This window comes from Salarias fasciatus, chromosome 4 (genome assembly GCF_902148845.1).
Source record: "Salarias fasciatus chromosome 4, fSalaFa1.1, whole genome shotgun sequence".
NCBI lineage: Eukaryota > Metazoa > Chordata > Actinopteri > Blenniiformes > Blenniidae > Salarias > Salarias fasciatus.
In genome coordinates, this window is record NC_043748.1 from 24,779,226 (window position 1) to 24,792,467 (window position 13,242).

Consider the following 13,242-nt stretch of genomic DNA (forward strand, 5'->3'; position numbering starts at 1 on the left):
ATATCTGGGATGAGTCAGTATTAGTCCTCTTAATGTGCTTGAGAATGGTCAGAATCCATTCTGATGGTCGTCTCATGTCAGCAGTGTGAACCCATGCTCTCAGACTGTTGTCATACTGGTGGTGTGTAGGGTGGTGGTCTGGATTTATGTAGATGGAGTCTTTCTAAAGTGAAAGACTCAATCCCAAACTCTCCCCTACCAATTTGCATGTGTTTATTTATCTTTTGCATATTTCTAATCACATGAACATTCAATAAATTAATACATTCTACACAGCAAATTTTCCAGTGTTGAATTAAGTCTGAAAGTGTTAAGAGTGGTCTCATATATACACTGCTGTAGTGTTAAAAGTAAGTGTCAAAATATACACTTTAAAGTGTTCATTCTAAGAATTAACACTGTATAGAGTAAACAGGAACACTGGTCAACAGAGAGGAATATTAATATAACTCTACAGAGTGTCAGCATAAGAAAATTAACACTGGTCAGTGTTGAGATTTTAACATTGCAAAAGTGTACATATGAGACCACTCTAACACTTTCAGAGTTAATTCAACACGGGAAAATTTGCTGTGTATCTTTTATCTCGCTCCTTTGGAGTGTCAGTTGCCTGCAGAAAGAGTTTAAGCTCTAACAGGAGTTATGGAGTTTGTCTAAATGGAGAAATTGCCATGTGCAAAGTCTGAAACTTTGATATATAACTAATCAGGATATTTCCAGTCGTGACAACAAAGACAGGAAGCTGCAGTGGTTGTTTGACACTGAGGAGCACGACCAGTCTAAAGTTTGGACACATTTCTCGTTCAATGTTTTTGTCTTTTCTTTATTTTCATGACTGTCTACATGATAGGAGTTCAGTGAAGGTATCAAAGCTTTGAATGAATACACATAGAGTGTGAAATAAGACAAAGCATGTTTTATATTTTCCTTTTCTTAAAGTTTGCACCATTTGCTTTGTTGACAGCACTGCAAACAACCGGCCTTTTTTAGTTTCAACTTGATTAAAAGAGACAATTTGACCTGGTGAGGATTTGAGGAGCTGCTCATCCAGGCTGGGTTCATGGTTGGTTTTGGTCTTTGGCCACATGGGGTCTCTGATTTATTAATTTCTAAGCAAAAATACTGTTAATCTGGGTTAACATGATTGTATATTCTAAAACCTCTATGGCATATATCAGTAAAATTGGATTGCTGGCTGTGCCCTCCTGTAGGGGCAAAGCCTACGCTTGAAGCCCCTACGGCTTCTACCCGGAGTTTTCGGCTGACACGCTGGCACTTGAATGGAATGAATAACGTAGCTGAGGCGATTGTTTGCGTCAATGAAATATGTCCATTTATTTCCACTTCTTACAAATTTCACCACAGGATACGAACCACACAGCGATGGCGAGGCAGCAGCGACAGCGGTCTAAACCGTGTTTCCTCTCACAACACCTGTCAGGCCGCGATCACTTCCTATTTAACACATCCGGTGCTAATTGGCTCCGACACCTCCCCTCCCTCATATCGACTGTACCTGGTGCCTCAGCAGAACTCAGGACCTCATCAAGGACAGATCACATCCAGTTCTCAGCTTGTTGACCTGTTGCCCTTTGAGAGGCTTTACAGATGCATTAAAGTGAAGACAAACAGCCTGCAAAACTGCTTCTTTCCAAGAGCCATCGCCATCCTAAACTCTCCCATGAAACTACTGCTCAACAATATAATGCAGCTGTGTCTCTGCTGCTGTTCACTAAGTCATTTCCACTCATTTCCTGCAATACAGTCACACTAAAGTGTACAATTCACCTTTTTACATTGTTATTCAAAATTCTTTCACATTTAAAAAAAGAATATTAATCCTTTGTGACATTTATGTTGTATATTTTTTACATTTGTAATATTTGCTGTGCCTGCAAGGAGAAATTCTCCAATCTCATTGTACACTGTGACAACAAAGAGACCATTCTGACTATCATGGCTCCAGTTTCAGAGTTCATGTCATCTGTGGAAATGAATTATGATGCTTCTCTGTCAGAAGTACCGTTTGAAATATGTATGGAAGCGAGCTGTTGTCCTGGTTTTATGATGTTTACATGGTAAAAACATGAAATATGACAATAAACTGTGTTACTCCACTGATCACAAATGAAGGCTGCAGTCCAGTGAGGCTGGATTAGTTAGAAATAACCACAGGAGATGTTTTTGTTTTTCAGCATATCAGCATATCTATTGATTATTAAGATATCAAGTTTATACATTCGGTGTGATGAGGCGATCAATACAGGGCGACCCCTGCTGGTCATATTTTTTAACTACTTTCATGAAGTCGTGAATCGAAAAAAATGCAGTTTTTTTGTCCGACAATTAGAACCAAAGAGCAGTGAAGCACAGAGTAATCATGTGTGTGTAGTAGTATTATTACTGCTATGAGATATTTACAGTCCTCCTGACAGGAGGCTGGACCCTCCTCCAGCAGACAGACATTTACCGCTGTGTTGAGAAGACTTTTACTTTGACGAGAGCGGCCTAAGCCCCGCCCACCTGTCTAAAAGGGAATAATGGGTGGAAAATCCGTTTTGTCAGTCAGAACGGAAAAACGAGAAAACGAGTTGAATTCTTGTTTTTTCGTTTTTGGGCAAAAACGAAAAAACGAGAAAATGACCCGTTTATTGGTATCTGATGATGTCAATTTGACAGGAAATCAAACTAACAAAAGGTACCTTGTCCATAGAAGCGCTGTTCTTACGTGTGTTTTTCATGTTAATTCATGACTGTTACATTATTTTATTCAACTTCATGGGTTCTTGTTTTTGGATTTTTTTTTTATTTGGAACACGTTAAACCATCGGTTCCCAACCACTGGTCCATGGGGCTTTTTTACCAGGTCGCAATGGAAGAATAAATAGTTTACATAATTGTGGTCTTTTATTTTCATGTCACAAATTGAATTTTGCCTACATCATGATGCAAAAAATAAATAAATAAATATGTCAAATTACCCGGCCTCCACTGGGCGCAGTTCCTCCGCGGCCAGTGGAGGCCCAGTGCGCCGCGACCCAGGAGGCTTGTTTAGGCTCAGGGCCGCGCGATTTACACCTCCCGCCCCGACCTCCCCCCTTCCCCTCGGGGCGCGATAGTTGCGCTCCTCTGCCCTCCCTCCCCGTTCGAGAGAGACGTATATGGGGACCGGCCCCCGTGCAGCGGCGGAGGGTCCGCGGCCACGTCGGCTCTCGCCCCACCTGTCTGGAAACACGGAGCAAGGAGTCCACAAAGCGGCTCGTCAGAGGGCAAAGACAGAGAGCTGGTCAGCTGTAACTCCAGCCCGAACTACAGAAATGTGTGGAACTATTGATGCATGGCTGGGGTGTCAAACATATGGCCTGGGGGCCAGATCCGGCCCTCCAGAAGATCTTTAGTGTGTGTTAACCTTTGATACAAAATGTGGATTTTCTCATCAGCATCTGTCCTGACATTGTATTTCTGTTCCAGATCTATGAGAGAGCTGGTCCTTCCACCTCAACCCAATCCTTCACCCAACAAACATCAGGTCAGGAGGGCAGTGCATCAAGCAGCGCTGTTGGTGACATCTCAACTGGCCGAAGTGCTTTCCTCAAACTCAACAAGGAGAAACAAAGCAGAACCCTCTCCCTCATGTAAAAAAGTGTGTACCAACATTGTAGCTCTGATTGGGAGCTTGTTGCCAAACGGAAGGATTTTTCCAATTTTATTAGTAATTAAAGTTTTCGTGGTCATTGGTTAATGATTGTAATACTGTCAGTATGCAATTTTCTTTTGTACATAAACCTTTATTTTTGTATATAATTTATGTTCACATTTTTGGATGAAAAATAAATGTTATTTAGACGGTACTTTTGGTATTTTATTTTTTTAAAGCAAAAGTGTGAGTCTTGATATGCAATCTTTCAGGAGGTTAAATATGTTGATGTGCACTGACTGCTTTTTAGTCTACAACTAGACTAAAATGTCAACCAAGTTTTGTTGGTCAAAATTAGTCTAGTTTTGGTGTCCACAGATTAAGAAAAAGTAAAATGTTGAACTTTGAGTGACATGTTTTTCAAAGCTTTTTCCTGTCATGAAAACAGGGGAAAAATTGTTGTGATTGTGTTGACTCAACGTGAAAAGACAAACTCGGTCTTTTATAGAAAAAATTAAGAGACAAAAATAACCATTTATTTTCATTTGATGTGTGTGTGCTGAGGTAGCGGAACGACTGGAGATAAAGTTTATAAAGAACAAACTTCACTGAATAAAACTAGACTAAAATAGTTGGAATATAAACAAAGACTAAAATGCTCACACATGTAGTCGACTAAAAGTAGACTAAAATAGTTATAATTTATAGTGACTAAAAAAGGACTAAAATGTTTGCACTTTTATTTGGCTAAAAGTGGACTTAACAAAAACCAGATGGATGTGACTAAAACGAGACTAAAAATAAATAAAAGAAGCTTGAAAAAGACTAAGACTGAAACAAAAATTGAAAATTGCTGACAAAATTAACACTAAACCCATGCAACGACCTTTAAGAAGACAGGCCGGCTGGCATGCAGTCCTGAAACTATGGGAGAAAAGTGAGTTTGATTTGTTTACACTACGTTTACAATGGCACAGTTTTCATTTTTAAGGATATATATGTAGGTATAAACAAATATTTGCATATTTATTGCCAAAGGCTAAATGATATGACGTGTTTTGTGTTCTCACATTTGGAATGTAATGTTACGGTCGTCACCTGTATTACTCTCTGGATGATTTTTGATAAAGTAGTTGATCATTTTTATGACTACTGAGTGACTGTTTTCTGTGCCTTTTTATGGTTAGAATTCATGGTTAACTTTTTATTACGATTTGGAGTCACTGAGATGTGTATTTTTGTATTCTGAATAAATAAATGGTTCAGCTTTTGTTGTAGATTTTGGAGGTGCCAATAAAACCAAATACAAGCCGAGTGTTTCAGACTTCTGTCCATCTGAAATGCGTTTAGCTGGAACAGCAGTGGAATGTTTGAGCAGCGGTGGACACGAACTGGCCTGATGAGAAGAGTTTTATTGGCATGAAGTAAATTCCACTCCCTCCTCCACTCAGCCTCATTATTAAAATCACTATGAGTGTCCTCCATCACTGTCTACCAATCACTCCCAGCATGCACTGCGAGAGAAGAGTTTGTTCATATGGAGGAAGATCAGGGAGTTCAGGAAAAATCAGCAGGTTTTTCACCAAGGAGAAGGGGTTTTGATGTGATTGATTCCCTGGGAGGGCTTCACTCTGCAATCTAAAACTTTAAATAATCTAGAAATTATATTGATTTAAAAAATTAAAACCAAACTAAAGCAAAACAATGTTTTTAAAAGGGGGAATTCATTTAGTAAAAATAAATTCCTGATTATATTAACATTTGGTCACAAGACAAACTGTCTTGGCAGAGTTTTCCCATTGTTCATCTGAGAAAAGGCTTTCAACGTAGCATTGTATCAGACGAATCAAATAAGATGGCTGCTACTGACAACACAGCAAAGCGTCCATTGGTTAAAAGAAATAATACTCTGAGCAGTTTATCTAGAAACGTTAATCAGTGTAGCAGTATTTGTACTTCACTACTACATTTTCAGAACTCTTTCCACCTCTGGAAGTTTGTCAAAATAAATTTCTATTTTTCTGTCTTCAGTCGTTGAGCAGTGGCCAGAAGATCCACCTGTCAACCGTTTCCTGGATAATGCTGCAATGCATGTGATTCAGGCCTGTGTGAGAAAACTGATTTCCCCAAGACTGCCAGCTGCGTGCAGGGTCAGAGGTCACTGCTGGAGCCATTGACAGGTTTGAGCAAAACCCTGAGGATGATTATTCAGGGTTAAAGAAATCAGACAACCTGTATTTGCAAGGCAATCTATTTTTTTTTTTTAATGTTAACCTGCATGGTATCTGTTTTAAAATGACATGACAGAGTTCAGGATTTTTCAGCTTATTTTAAACCCTCCAAAGTAAACTGAAAAATAAAAAAACAAAAACAGCTCTTTCAGTGGTTCCTCCTCATCAGCTGGTTTGTGTGTGCTTCCTCTACAACCCTGAATAAATCCTCCTTGAGCAGCGTCAACACCTGGACTCCTCATCTTTGGTTCTTTCCACCAAAAATTCCACAACAACAAACAGCAATTTTTTTTTTTTTTTTTTCTTTTTGTTGACAAGTGGGGCTCAGACTGCAGCGTCATTTCCAAACTGAGAGCTGATTGGCTGCTGCCGATGTAGGCGGGTCCTGATCTCAGCCAGTAATACAGTCCTGATTAGTGATTGGCAGATAGAGGGAGACGCTAAAGCTAAGGCTAACTATCGGAAGTCAAAATGGATGAAGGTCGTTATTTAGAAAAAGAACCGCCGGGCGCCTTTCTTTAAAGTGAGTCCGCAGCTTTGGTGAGTGAAAGCATATTTAGATATGCACGTGCACACACACGCACACACTAATAGACGCATATAAGAACTTTTACAATTGGTATAAATCTATGCACGCTACCCAGCACGGAGCATGCGCAGAACAGCTGGGTGTCTCCATGACAACGAGACTGTTGACATCATCAGAAGATGAGAGCTTCCTGAGGTCCTCTGATCGAAGGGTTCATTCTGTCCGTCTAGCGATCGAGCGAGTCGAGCAGCGTAGTTTTGGTGATTTTTCGTGTCTTTTCAAGACTTTCCTCCAACGATTATGGAGAAATCATTTCCCCGGAACCTGAGTTCCACCCAGGCTGACCAGGCCTACAGGCCACGGGTAAGACGAGAGCATTCAGTTCTTACAAACACAACTTAAAACTGCTTTATCGAGTCTGTGAAGAAACTACACCAGCACTCTTTTTCTGAGTGTCACATTCTTCCAGACTACAGAATGCATATTTATCTCTCTGTTTTCCCTCTGCAGAAAAGTTTGGATGAGGATGTCCAACTTCGACCTCAGCGTCTGGGATCATGGGCACAGGGATGCCGTGGATGGACTCCAGCTGGCATCTCTGGTAAGCTCTCCTCGATGTCTCTCTTATTTTTGTGATCAAATATTTTATTTTATTAGAAAAAACTGCATACGTATAATTACATGGTCACAAAATGCCCAAGACACAGAACACGCCAATGAACATAGCACAAATATGAACAAACAACGAGTGAGAAGGAAAAACAAACAAACAAACATGGATATAGGAAATAGGGAGGGGGTAGACATAAAACACAGAGGACAAACAAACACAAGGACAGACAACTAGTTGACACATCTGGTGAGGTACAGGTATGAATGATGAAGAACATCTTTGAGTCAGGGTAGAGGAGACTTAGACAAAAGCAATATTTGTTTCAAGAATTCAGCGATCCCAAGCCAAGAGTCCAAAGTTTTCCTCTTTGAGGCTCCATTAATACGAGCTGTAGAGAGTGCCATGTATACGACGTCCAGAAAGGAAAGAGTCCAGTTGCGGATAGAGAGGTCATGGGGAGATTTCCAGCGAGTTGCCACCATTTTCTTCTTGATTTCTCACTTTTATTGAATCAGAAGATGAAAATTAGCTTCTAGCTATATCTGGTCTGTGCAATACATTTATTGTGTAATGTCCTTGTCAAATAAATAAATACATAAGTGAATAGAACACATGCTTTAATTTGGGCTGTCAGTTTCATTCGCATTAATTGAAATTAATTACTTTCTGTCTTTTGTGAGATGTGCTGCTACATCTGAATGGTGATAATGAGGCTTTTCCTTGATTGATCTCTTGCAGAATCAAGAGTCTCCCAGGCCGCCGTCCCCAAACCCGACCCCGTGGATGAAACCATCCACCTGCGTCCACAAGGCCTGGGGCTCTGGGCTCAGGGATGTCGTGGGTGGTCTCTCGCTGGCGACTCTGGTAAGGTCTCCTCCTGAGCTAAGGAAACTCATCATGGAAGAAAAAAACAACCTTTTTTTCTCTGAAATTGTATGTAAAATGTATTTCTTCCTTGATTTCTCTCTTTTGTTGAATCAGAACACGTGCAGAGACGAAGAGAGGCCAGAGCGACATCAGTGACGGAGCGACACAGGGTGGAGCCAGGTGAGCTGACGGTGTTCCTACCAAACCTCCATGACGCAAACACACGTTTCAATTTGATTGTTTCCTCAAAATCAGAGCACATCAGAGCAGCTTGATTTGCTGATTGTTATTTTAAACAGTGTATAAAAACCCCTCAAACTCACGACTGTGACTCTACATTTTCTGTTGACAGGGAAAGTGGCTCAGCTGGTGGAGCCAGAGGAGCCAGAGGAGCCTGCAGGACCAGTGGTGCCTCTGGAGCTGGTCGAGCAGGCTGAACCGGCGGAGTCCGTCGAACGGACTTTGGCTGGCGACTCTGGTAAAGTGTTCTCCTCGATTTCTGTCTTTTGTTGAATCACAACACATTCTTTAATTAGGGCTGTCATTTTAATCGCATTAAGTGAAATTAATTAATTTCTGTCTTTTTTTTGTGATGTGCTGCTGCATCTGAATGGTGAAAATGAGGCTTTTCCTCGATTGATCTCTTGCAGAATCAAGAGTCTCCCAGGCCGCCGTCCCCAAACCCGACCATGTGGATGAAACCATCCACCTGCGTCCACAAGGTCTGGGGCTCTGGGCTCAGGGATGTCGTGGGTGGTCTCTCGCTGGCGACTCTGGTAAGGTCTCCTCCTGAGCTAAGGAAACTCATCATGGAAGAAAAAAACAACCTTTTTTTCTCTCAAATTGTATGTAAAATGTATTTCTTCCTTGATTTCTCTCTTTTGTTGAATCAGAACACGTGCAGAGACGACGAGAGGCCAGAGCGACATCAGCGACGGAGCGACACAGGGTGGAGCCAGGTGAGCTGACGGTGTTCCTACCAAACCTGCATGACGCAAACACACTTTTTAAATTGATTGTTTCCTCAGAATCAGAGCAGATCAGAGCAGCTTGATTTGCTGATTGTTATTTTAAACAGTGTATAAAAACCCCTCAAACTCACGACTGTGACTCTACATTTTCTGTTGACAGGGAACGTGGCTCAGCTGGTGGAGCCAGAGGAGCCAGAGGAGCCTGCAGGACCAGTGGTGCCTCTGGAGCTGGTGGAGCAGGTTGAACCGGCGGAGTCCGTCGAACCGACTTTAGCTGGCGACTCTGGTAAAGTCTCCTAATCGATTTCTCTCTTTTGTTGAATCAGAACACATGGTTGAATACTGGCTGTCAGTTTTCGTCGCATTAATTGAAATTAATTAGACTCTGTCTTTTTTTGAGATGTGCTGCTGCATCTGAATGGTGATAATGAGGCTTTTCCTTGATTGATCTCTTGCAGAATCAAGAGTCTCCCAGGCCGCCGTCCCCAAACCCGACCATGTGGATGAAATCATCCACCTGCGTCCACAAGGTCTGGGGTTATGGGCTCAGGGATGTCGTGGGTGGTCTCTCGCTGGCGACTCTGGTAAGGTCTCCTCCTGAGCTAAGGAAACTCATCATGGAAGAAAACCTTTTTTTTTCTCTCAAATTGTATGTAAAATGTATTTCTTCCTTGATTTCTATCTTTTGTTGAATCAGAACACGTGCAGAGACGAAGGGAGGCCAGAGCGACATCAGCGACAGAGCGACACAGGGTGGAGCCAGGTGAGCTGACGGTGTTCCTACCAAACCTGCATGACGCAAACACACGTTTTAAATTGATTGTTTCCTCAGAATCAGAGCACATCAGAGCAGCTTGATTTGCTGATTGTTATTTTAAACAGTGTATAAAACCCCTCAAACTCACGACTGTGACTCTACATTTTCTGTTGACAGGGAAAGTGGCTCAGCTGGTGGAGCCAGAGGAGCCAGAGGAGCCTGCAGGACCAGTGGTGCCTCTGGAGCTGGTCGAGCAGGCTGAACCGGCGGAGTCCGTCGAACCGACTTTGGCTGGCGACTCTGGTAAAGTGTTCTCCTCGATTTCTGTCTTTTGTTGAATCAGAACACATGGTTTAATTAGGGCTGTCATTTTAATCGCATTAAGTGAAATTAATTAATTTCTGTCTTTTTTTTGTGATGTGCTGCTGCATCTGAATGGTGATAATGAGGCTTTTCCTCGATTGATCTCTTGCAGAATCAAGAGTTTCCCAGGCTGCCGTCCCCAAACCCGACCCCGTGGATGAAACCATCCACCTGCGCCCACAAGGCCTGGGGCTCTGGGCTCAGGGATGCCGTGGGTGGTCACTCGCTGGCGACTCTGGTAAGGTCTCCTCCTGAGCCAAGGAAACTCATCATGGAAGAAAAATCTTTTTTTTTTCTGTCTCAGGTTGTATGTAAAACGTATTTCTTCCTTGATTTCTTTATTTTGTTGAAGCAGAAAACGGGCAGAGAGGAAAAGAGGCCAGAGCGAAAGCAGCAATGGAGCAACACAGGGTGGAGCCAGGTGAGCTGACGGTGTTCGATACCAAACCTGCGTGACGCAAACACACGTTTCAATTTCATTGTTTCCTCAAAATCAGAGCAGATCAGAGCAGCTTGACTTGCAGATTGTTATTTAAAGCACTGTGTAAAACCCCCCAAACTCAGTACTGTTACTCTACATTTTCTGTTGACAGGGAAAGTGGTTCAGCCGGTGGAGCTTGTGGAACTGGTGGAGCCTGTCACACCAGTGGAACCAGTACAGCCATTGGTAACACCACCACAGGTGGAGCCTGCAGAACCAGTGGTGCCACTGGAACCGGTAGAGCCTGTGGAGACAGAAGAGCCGGTGGAGACAGAAAAGCCGGTAGAGACAGAAGAGCCGGTAGAGACAGAAGAGCCGGTAGAGACAGAAGAGCCGGTGGAGACAGAAGAGCCGGTAGAGACAGAAAAGCCGGTAGAGACAGAAGAGCCGGTAGAAACAGAAGAGCCGGTGGAGACAGAAGAGCCGGTAGAGACAGAAAAGCCGGTAGAGACAGAAGAGCCGGTAGAGACAGAACAGCCGGTAGAGATAGAAGAGCCGGTAGAGACAGAAGAGCCGGTAGAGATAGAAGAGCCGGTAGAGACAGTCGAACCGGTAGAGACAGAAGAGCCGGTGGAGACAGAAAAGCCGGTGGAGACAGAAGAGCCGGTGGAGACTGAAAAGCCGGTAGAGACAGAAGAGCCGGTAGAGACAGAACAGCCGGTAGAGATAGAAGAGCCGGTGGAGACAGAAGAGCCGGTAGAGACAGAAGAGCCGGTAGAGATAGAAGAGCCGGTGGAGACAGAAGAGCCGGTGGAGACAGAAGAGCCGGTGGAGACAGAAAAGCCGGTGGAGACAGAAGAGCCGGTGGAGACAGAAGAGCCGGTAGAGACAGAAAAGCCGGTGGAGACAGAAGAGCCGGTGGAGACAGAAAAGCCGGTAGAGACAGAAAAGCCGGTAGAGACAGAAAAGCCGGTGGAGACAGAAGAGCCGGTGGAGACAGAAAAGCCGGTAGAGACAGAAGAGCCGGTGGAGACAGAAAAGCCGGTAGAGACAGAAGAGCCGGTGGAGACAGAAGAGCCGGTGGAGACAGAAAAGCCGGTAGAGACGGAAGAGCCGGTAGAGACAGAAGAGCCGGTAGAGACAGAAAAGCCGGTGGAGACAGAAGAGCCGGTGGAGACAGAAAAGCCGGTAGAGACAGAAGAGCCGGTGGAGACAGAAGAGCCGGTAGAGACAGAAGAGCCGGTAGAGACAGAAAAGCCGGTGGAGACAGAAGAGCCGGTGGAGACAGAAAAGCCGGTAGAGACAGAAGAGCCGGTGGAGACAGAAGAGCCGGTGGAGACAGAAGAGCCGGTGGAGACAGAAGAGCCGGTGGAGACAGAAAAGCCGGTAGAGGTAGAAGAGCCGGTAGAGACAGAAGAGCCGGTGGAGACAGAAAAGCCGGTGGAGACAGTCGAACCGGTAGAGACAGAAGAGCCGGTGGAGACAGAAGAGCCGGTGGAGACAGAAAAGCCGGTGGAGACAGAAGAGCCGGTGGAGACAGAAGAGCCGGTGGAGACAGAAAAGCCGGTGGAGACAGACGAACCGGTAGAGACAGAAGAGCCGGTGGAGACAGAACAGCCGGTAGAGACAGAAGAGCCGGTGGAGACAGAAGAGCCGGTGGAGACAGACGAACCGGTAGAGACAGAAGAGCCGGTGGAGACAGAACAGCCGGTAGAGACAGAAGAGCCGGTGGAGACAGAAGAGCCGGTGGAGACAGAAAAGCCGGTGGAGACAGTCGAACCGGTAGAGACAGAAGAGCCGGTAGAGACAGAACAGCCGTTAGAGATAGAAGAGCCGGTGGAGACAGAAGAGCCGGTAGAGACAGAAGAGCCGGTGGAGACAGAAGAGCCGGTGGAGACAGAAGAGCCGGTGGAGACAGTCGAGCCGGTAGAGACTGAAAAGCTGGTTCAGCCGGTGGAGACAGTAGAGACTGTGGAGTCGGTTAAAAAGTCGAGCCGGTGGACCTGGTGGAGGAAACTGTTCAGCTGTTGCAGCGGGAAGAGCCGGAAGAGCTGGAAGTAGTGATTTCTATCCACTTCGCTCAGCTGGACAGAAATTTGAACATGAAAACAATGGAAAGGAAAGTGGGGACGGAGAAAAAGAAGAAAGAGGGAAAGAAGAAGAAATTCAGAACAAATTTAGGATCGAAAAGAAAAAAACGAGGGCTACATTCCAGGCATATTCAGGTTAAACCAAACCAAAAAAAAGAGACAATTTCTAGGCACAATTCAATTAAACCCCCCAAAAAATTAGAAGAAAAAAGGCACAAATAGGTTAAAAAAGTGTCTTTTATTAAGGAACAGCGACGCTGGAAAAGAAGAAGAATGGAGTTTATGTCACAATGTGTGTGTGTGTGTGTGTGTCTGCGTGTATGTGTGCATTGAGGAAAAAGAATAAAAAAAAAAGAACATTATAAATTGACCAAGACTGCAGGATATTTTGTCCAGGGTTGTTGCTCATATTCTACGTGTACAGTAGAGTTGTACAGTCTGACAGACAAAACCAAAAGCTTCCTGCACCCGTTCGTTAATTACAGTGAGAATGTGTGTGTCGCTCCAGTCCATCAGAGCAAATATCGGATGTCTAGCTGCTGATAGAACAGCAACAACGAAAAGTTGTTCCATATCAAAAATAACAACAGAATTATTGCTAAATGTAGTTTATTGTCTCTGACAGAAAAAGAGGAGATGTTGTCTGGATCAGAAACACTCGTCTCCAGTTTGCTGGTCGCTCCACCATGTTTCCATAACAAACCCTGAAAGCCTGAACAGCCGAGCTGCTGGAGGAACGAGTTTTGTCCTTGAAGACGCTTCT